Source organism: Triticum urartu, chromosome 3 (assembly GCF_003073215.2).
Source record: "Triticum urartu cultivar G1812 chromosome 3, Tu2.1, whole genome shotgun sequence".
NCBI classification, from domain to species: domain Eukaryota; kingdom Viridiplantae; phylum Streptophyta; class Magnoliopsida; order Poales; family Poaceae; genus Triticum; species Triticum urartu.
Window position 1 is genome coordinate 403948808 of NC_053024.1, and position 8369 is coordinate 403957176.

Consider the following 8369-nt stretch of genomic DNA (forward strand, 5'->3'; position numbering starts at 1 on the left):
TACCACCACGCCAACTCAGGAGCGTGCCAGGCTACGTGGCACTTCATGCCTCGTTGGCCTGGACGCATGTCGGAGTAAGGCGGAGCGACGACGGACGGGACGGGCCTCGTTACCGCCCCCTATAAAGCAAATGGACACCTAAATAGTGCATTTAATGCACTTTGTCCCATGATGACAGGCGATAAGCTTGTACATTGTATACCTTTCCACCTCCTGTGTGCCACTGTGGCAACCCCTTTTGACTATAAAAGGAGGCCTGCGGCATACTGAGAGAGGATTCGGACCTTTGGGATGACGCACACATCCTAGCTAGTTCAAGAGTTCAAGAACACTCAAATATACACCAAAGCAAGACTAGGGTATTATGCATCCTTGCGGCCTGAACCTGGGTAAACGATCCTCGTGCTGGCTTCTAGACCCACTCTTTGCACAACCCCGCGCCCGCCAACCATAGAAAAAAGGGATCTCGGCGGTCCCATAGGTGTTCTTTCCCCCGACAATAAGGTGTTCATGGAGTTCTTGGATAAGTTTGTCGTGGTGTTCATTGATGACATATTGGTGTACTCAAAGATGAAGAAGAACACAAAGAACATTTGCGCTTAGTTCTTGAGAAGCTCAGGGAACATCAATTATATGCCAATTTCAGCAAATGTGAGTTTTGGTTGAAGGAAGTCTGATTTCTCGGACATGTTATATCAGGAGAAGGTATAGTAGTAGACCCTACGAAAGTTCAGTCTGTCACTGAATGGTTGGCACCCACCTTAGTTGGAGAGATACGCATTTTTCTTGGACTCGCAGGATACTATTGGAGATTCATTGAGAATTCTCCAGGATTACGAAGCCCATGACGGAGTTATTGAAGAAGGACACCAAGTTCAAATGGACCGAAGAATGTGAGGCTAGTTTTCAGGAGTTGAAGAAACGTTTAGTTACAGCCCCAGTGCTAATCCTTCCGGATATTCGCAGGGATTTCGAAGTATATTGTGATGCTTCTCGCCAGGGACTTGGAGGCATACTTATGCAAGACAGAAGAGTTGTTTCATATGCCTCACGTCAGCTTCGACCTCATGAGTTGAATTATGCCACGCATGATTTGGAGTTAGCAACCGTAGTACATGCACTCAAGACCAGGAGACATTTTCTTATTGGAAACCATTGTGATGTATACATGGATCATAAGAGTTTGAAGTACATCTTCACACAGAAGGAGTTAAACCTCAGGCAGACGAGATGGTTGGAGCTCATAAAGGATTATGATATGAAGCTGCATTATCATCCAAGAAAGGCCAATGTTGTAGCAGACGCGTTGAGCCACAAGTGTTATGCTAACACCCTCATAACCGGAGGATTACCTCAGGAGTTAGCCAAAGATCTTAGGGAACTTCGAATGGAGTTCTGAGAGGTTTTGTTGCATCATTGGAAGTTCAGTACACGTTGTTGGGAAAGATTTGAGAAGACCAGAAGACTGATAAGGAGATTGTAGAGATAAAGGAAAAGATGAATAAAGGAAAAGCCAAAGGTTTTCGTGAGGACGAGCATGAAAATCTATGGTTTGAGGATCGTATTTATGTGCCCAATGACCCAAAAATTAGGAAATTGATACTTCAGGAAGCTCATGACTCGCCATACTCGATTCACCTAGGAAACAGCAAGATGTATTTTGATTTGAAGGAACGTTTCTAGTGGACAGGTATGAAGAATGACATTGCCGAGTATGTAGCCGTATGTGATGTATGTCAGATATTTAAGGCAGAACACCAGAAGCCAGCAGGATTACTTCAGCCCTTCCCAATACCCGAATGGAAGTGGGATAAGCTTGGCATGGATTTCATCATTGGATTACCCAGGACACGATCAGGATATGATCCACCTGGGTACTAGTAGATCGCTTGACCAAAGTGGCTCACTTTATCCTCGTGAAAACCACTTATGCGAGCGTGAAGTTAGCCAAGATATATATGACCAGGATCGTATGTCTGCATGGAGTTCCAAGGACCATCATATCAGATAGAGGAACACAATTTACCTTGAAGTTTTGGAATCAATTACACCAGACTTTGGGTACCAGGCTAGAGTTCAGTATAGCCTTTCATCCACAGATAGATGGACAGACCGAGAGAGTCAACTAGATTCTAGAAGACATGTTGAGAGCTTGTCCGCTAGATTATGGATCTAGTTGGGATGATAATTTTCCATACGCAGAGTTCTCCTACAACAACAGCTACCAGGCTAGTTTGAAGATGGCCCCTTTCGAAGCTTTGTATCGAAGGAGGTGCAGGACACCGTTGATGTGGGATGAAATTAGAGACCGACTATTGCTCAGGCCAGATTTAATCAAAGAGTATGAAGAGAAGGTCAAGTTGATCCGTGATAGACTCAAGATAGCTCAGTCCAGACATGTCAGATTTCGGGTTCTGGCAGACCCTTGAGGTTCGCACACTGGGGTGTGCGCGGAGATTTCGCCTTCTACCTACTTGCACCCCTCCGCCTCGCTAAGATCTAAGCTATGGAAAGAACAACACAAGAGACACAGGGTTTATACTAGTTTGGGCCACCGTTGTGGTGTAATACCCTACTCCAGTGTGTGGTGTGGTGGATTGCCTCTTGGGCTGATGATGATGAGCAATACAAAGAAGAACAGCCTCGCGAGGGTCTGTTCTTGGCTAGGGGGGATGAACTGCTGGGAGGAGTTCAATCACCCTTCTCTCTCTCTCTCTCTGATCGATCTTCTCTCTGATTCGATCTTCTCTTCTTCGTCCTCCACCTGCCACCCCCCTACCCTGTGGGTGGCTGGTCCTATTTATAGAGTCCCTGGTCCTCTTCCCAAATATCGAGCGGGAAGGGAGCCAACAATGGTGGGCTAATTTGAAGGGGGACAGCTAGCACCAGCTATCCTGACAAAAGTAGTCTTCGCCTGCACAAAGCTCTGGTGGTGACGCCGTCTTGGGCTCCACGATGACCTCCGTCTTGCAGTCCTCCTGGTCTTGGTCTTGTTGCACCGAAATGGCAACCTTTGCCTGATGCCTCGGTACTCCGCGCCTGCGCTTGCCCCCTTTGCACCAAAGGGGAAAGGAGGACACTGCACGGGCTGGCGCCCGCTTGGCGCCCTTGGTCGTCATGGCTTGCGTCACGGGCACCTCGTGAGGTACCCCGCCTTGATCTCTCCGCCTCCTCGCGAGCCAGCCTGGTGAGGCCATGCCTGAGGAAGCTCCACGTCGTCCGCCCCGCGAGGCTTGGCCCCTCGCGAGGGTCTTGGGTCTGTGTTGATGAAGATGGGCCGTGCTGGGCCCCCCTTTGAGCCACGCCGCAGGCCGCGGGCAGGCAAGTCTGGGGACCCCCGTTCCCAGAATGCCGACAGTAGCCCCCGGGCCCAAGGCGCGCCTGGACTTGGCCGTGCAGGGAGGCGGAAGGGCAAGAGCGAAGCGCCGCGGGCCCTAATAGCCTGCGGCTTTGGGCGCCGTGTGGCGGTTGATTGGACGTGGGCGTCTCCACTTCCCCATGGCGCCTCGGCAACTGCACGGATTGGACAAGTCCCTGCATGCAAAGCGGGTCATGATTACCTGCGATCATGGAGGTCGGCGGTTGGCCTTCGCTGGCCATAAGTACGAAACGGCGCACGCCCTTCCAGTCCATCCCTTCTTGCTTCTCCTTCTTCCCGGTCCTTGCTCCGTCTTCCTGCGATGGCTCCGATCCGCCGGTTCTCGACGGCAGAGAAGGGAACGGCTCCCCGAGAGGAACCAGACCCGCTCCCGCCGAAGATACGGCTCATCCTCCTCGGCCCGGACGAGGGGGCCCATCAGGTGGTGTCGAGGCCTTGGTGCGAGCGGGCACCACCGGGGTTCCTGCTTCCCTTGTACGCCCACATCGAGGGCCCTGAAGGAGCTGATGCTGATCGCCACGGGCGGCGCCGCCGTCGGCGCCGATGGGTCACGAAGGTGTGGGTCGTCCCCCCTGGGGTCCACACCGAGGGCTCCTCCCGAGAGTTCGTGTTCCACGCCGCCATGCCTCCTCAGTCTTGGATTCGCCTTCCTTCCTTCTTCGCCTCCATCATCCCGCAGGGAGAACTCCTGGAGCTTTGGCTGCAGCACGCCGGCTGCAGCACCCTCGCGACCGAGGCAGAGGTCGCGGTCGCTGCCCCGGGCGAGGTCTTCATGACTCGAGGCTGGAGCAAAATCGCCCGGGTTTGCAGGACAAGAGGCGCCTTCGCGATCCACTTGGAGTACGATGGTGCTTCGGTGATATTCTTCAAGGTCTTCGACGCGAACGGGCGCCGGCTGGAGTGCTGCCCCGGGAGAGGTGGTCGGGACCCTACTACGGCGAGGACTGGGCCCGCTGACCGCTCCCTTAGCGGCTCCTCAGGCGGCGGAGGCGTCGGAGGTTCCAGTGACTCCAGCGAGCTCCTCGCGACTCCGGAGACGAGCGATGATAGCTACGAGCCCCCGAGCCGGCGCCGCTCCTGGAGCAGGGTGGGCTCGTCAGGCCGTCGCCGCCTCTGATCTGGATGGGGTTGGCACCGGTGCTTGACGGCCCACTGTTGATGATGGCGTCTTGTGCAGGGGCGCGCGTAGTTAGCGTCCTTTTAGGATCTATTCCCTGCGAGGAATCAAAGACGCGTCCCGTGGGGGCTTGTAAGGTGCCTGTGATCCTGTTTTGTTAATATAACCCTTGTCGTAGAATTGTGCGAGTTGCTCATTCCGTCTTAGCTCGGTTCTCCCTTTTGAACCTCATGAGGGCTTGGTGCTCTACGCCGACAGGTCCCAGTCCCAAGGCGGCTTCAGCCGTCGCTGGTATGCCAAGTCGCGATGCCGTGGTCAAGGCCAGGAGGAGAGCGACCCGGGGCCCGGTAAGAGCCCCTGAGTCGCGATGCTCAGGAGGTCCCCTTTGGCGCTCAAGCAGCCGTCGTCCGGTGAGAAAGGAGAGCAGCGTCGCTAAGACGGGATTGCATTAGGTGCGGGGACGGTGCCACGGTAGCTGGTGCTTCCGGGTGGTGACTTATCTCGAGAATCAGGGGCCGCTCTCTAGTGTGTCGCCGGGTCCGTGCATCGGCAGGCGTGAGGTTGCTCGGTGAGGTCCTCGCGTGTCCCTCCCCTCTCGCCTTTGCTCCCCTTTCTGCTCTACGTCCTCGGGTCCCGGCCCTCGAGCGAGTCTCAGCCGTCGCTGGTATGCCAGGTCGCGATGCCGTGGACAAGGCCAGAGGGTGAGGGCTGGAGAGCCAGTAGGAGCCCTGAGTCACGATGCTCAGGCACCCCCCATTAACGTGAAAGCGGTTCGCGCGGATGAGAGTGAAGGAGACACCGCAAGGGCTTCGCCAGACGCAGCTCCTTTAGGAGATCCTGTAGACCCATCATAGAAAGAATGAGGGGTTGGCATGACAATTGACAGTCAGCCGTTGGTTGCTTCCGAGGGGTAATGAGGCACTGAAGGATTGACGAGGTGGCGCCATGCGGGGCTGCCGCAGCCAGAGCTCAGCCATTCAGGTTTGTCAGCGTTGCAGGGACGGACCCATGCACAAGCGTCGTGCCGTTTGGGAGCAGTTCCGTCAGTTAGCGTCAGTTGAGCGGGCAACTAGGTCAAACACATTAGCCGCGAAGGAGTGGGTTCATTCAAATAGATGCTGGGAAGGCGGACATCGCTGGGTCAGGCCCGAGTGACTTGGGGATGATGCAGCCGAGGGGCGCCCCCGACAGGGTAAGCTAACAACATGAAATAAAAGGGATACATGCCGTAGGGACGGACCCACGCGGCCTGGGAATAATGCAGCCCTGGGGGGGGCGCTCCCAGCTGGAAATGAAACATGAAAGATGTCACCTGACGATGTTGAGGATGAAGGAGTATTGGTGTAGCTGACTCGGCGGGCTGCGGAAGCCGATCCTCACGAGCCCCCAGGCCCAGGGGCCTCGGGAGGATCCGGAGGCGCTGGTGGCTCCTCGCGGACCATCTCCATCTCCGCCAGGGCTGCAGAATGCCTGGCCTCTTGAGCCTCCATGATGCCCCTCATGAGGCGCTGGTACGTGGCAGACGCATTCGGCAAGCCGTAAGGCATGCGAACATAGCTCTGGGGTGGACCTCTGCAGCGCCCCACTCGCGAGGGCCAGAGGCGCTCCAGAGAGGCAACTCAATTGAGCCCTGGTATGTCGATGCAGACACGCAGCCCACCATCCTCGCCTGGATGGGGAGCCACTGCTGGTAGGCGGCGGCTGCCTTTCATGACTCTTGACTCTTGTAGCTCCTGAATGGCCTTGCTGACGAACTCCTGAGGGTCTGGCTCTCCTTGCCTTACTCCTTCTTGAGGGAAACGTGCTTCGAAACACACCACCATGTGGTTCCCAAGCGCCTCCCTCGTGACCCTAGCCAGGTCGGTGGCCCTCCAGGGGAGAGCCCCCGAGCCCTGCCTGAGGAGGGCGCTGGGCGCACTTTCCTATGCGATGGAAGGAAGTTTCCCCTGGGCAGGCGCGGGCCCAGAGGGGCCTGCCTCCTGAGGGGCCGGGTCGGACGATGTCTTCTTATTCTTGGGGGCGGTCTCGGGAAGCCTCCTGCTTCCGCGATCTGGGTCTTCCAGTGGCGCGGCCTGAAAGGCTCGTTCCAGGGAACACATCGCGTCCTTCTCTTCACAGGGCACCATGATGACTCCGCCACTCCCTGGCATCTCGAGGACGTTGTAGCCATGGTGAGTTATGGCCATGAACTTGGCCAGCGCTGGGTACCCAAGGATGGCGTTGTACGGCAGGCGAATGTGAGCGACGTCGAAGTCGATGAGCTCGGTGCCGTAGTTGTCGCGTGCCCCGAAAGTGACAGGGAGGCGGACCTGCCCAATCGGGACCGTGGAGCCGTTGGTGATTCCGGAGAAAGGCTTGGTTGGCTGAAGCTGGCTGTAGGGCACTTGGAGATTGTTGAATGTTTCCACGGATAGGACGTTGAGCCCTGCCCCGCCGTTGATGAGGGTCCTGGTGACCACCATGTTGCTGATGATTGGGGAACAAAGCATCGGGAGGACTCCGGCTGTAGCCGCACACTTGAGCTGATCTGCTGAGCTGAAGGTGATGGCGCATGCCGACCACCTGAGAGGGCGCGTGGCTTCGAGCTTGGGGAGGACTGCATTCACTTCACGGGCGAACTGCTTGAAGATGCGTTGAGAGGCTGGGGCTTGATCCCCGCCAAGGATGCAGGCGATCGCGCGCGGCTCCTGGAAGCCCCCAGCCCCCTCGTCCTGGTGGCGGTCCTCGTTTCTCCTTGGCTGCGGCGGCAGCGGAGGGAGGCCTGCGTTGCCTTGCGGGTGATCCTCGCAAGGCTGATCCCTCCAGTCTTCCTCGCGAGGCGGGTCTTGCCAGCGATCCTCGCGAGGTTGATCTCGCCACCCTTGGCACGGGCCACGGTCTTCCCAGCGTCCTGCGTTCCTTCCTCCTCCTCGACCGTAGCCCCGGTCACCGCAGTTGGGGCAACGGCCGATCCTTCCTTCTCGCACGGCTCGGAGCTCTTGACATTCGTTGGTGTTGTGGGTGTGGAGGTCGTGGTACACACAGTATCGACTGCCCTTGGAAGGTTCGGGCTGATCTCTGCCCCGCTTGGTGTCTGGTTCTGCCGCGAGCACGGCATCCCCCTTACGCTTCACATCCTTGGCCTTGGGCTTCTTCTCTTCTGGGTCTGTGACAGGCAGCTCGAGGAGGGAGAGACGCCCTTCCTTAGCCCAGGCGCACTTGGTTGCCAAGTTGAACAGCTCCAAGGAAGTGCACAGGTCTTCATGCATCGCCAGCTCCTCCTTCATCTTGACATCGCGCACGCCGTTAGAGAAGGCCGAGATGATGGCCTCCTCAGTCACCTTGGGAATCTTGAGGCGTGCGTTGTTGAAGCGCTGGATATACTTCTACAGGGTCTCCCCGGGTTGTTGCTTGATGCGGCGCATGTCGCTCACGGCGGGTGGCCGGTCGCGAGTACCTTGGAAGTTGGCGATGAAGCGGGTGCACATCTCGTCCCAGGAGGAGATCATGCCTGGAGCCAGGTTCAGGAGCCAGGTGCGTGCCCCGTCCTTGAGCGCCATGGGAAACCAGTTCTCCATGACCTTCTCGTCTCCGTTGGCAGCTTCGATGCCTAGCTCATAGAGCTGGAGGAACTCCGCAGGGTCGGCCGTGCCGTCGTAATGTGGAGGCAGGTCTGGCTTGAACTTGCCGGGCCACGTGATGCTGCGTAGCTCGGTGGTGAAGGCACGGCAGCCTGCTGTGGCCACGGGAGGCCTTGGGTGACGGGGAGCTTGGTCTTGCACGTCCCCACGCGCTGTAGCTGGGAGCAGTGCGGGGTCTTGACGTGCGGGAGCAGGAGCATGGTCGCGACGTGCTGGAGCAGGGAGCGCCCGGGCAGCTTCTTGCGGGCGAAGG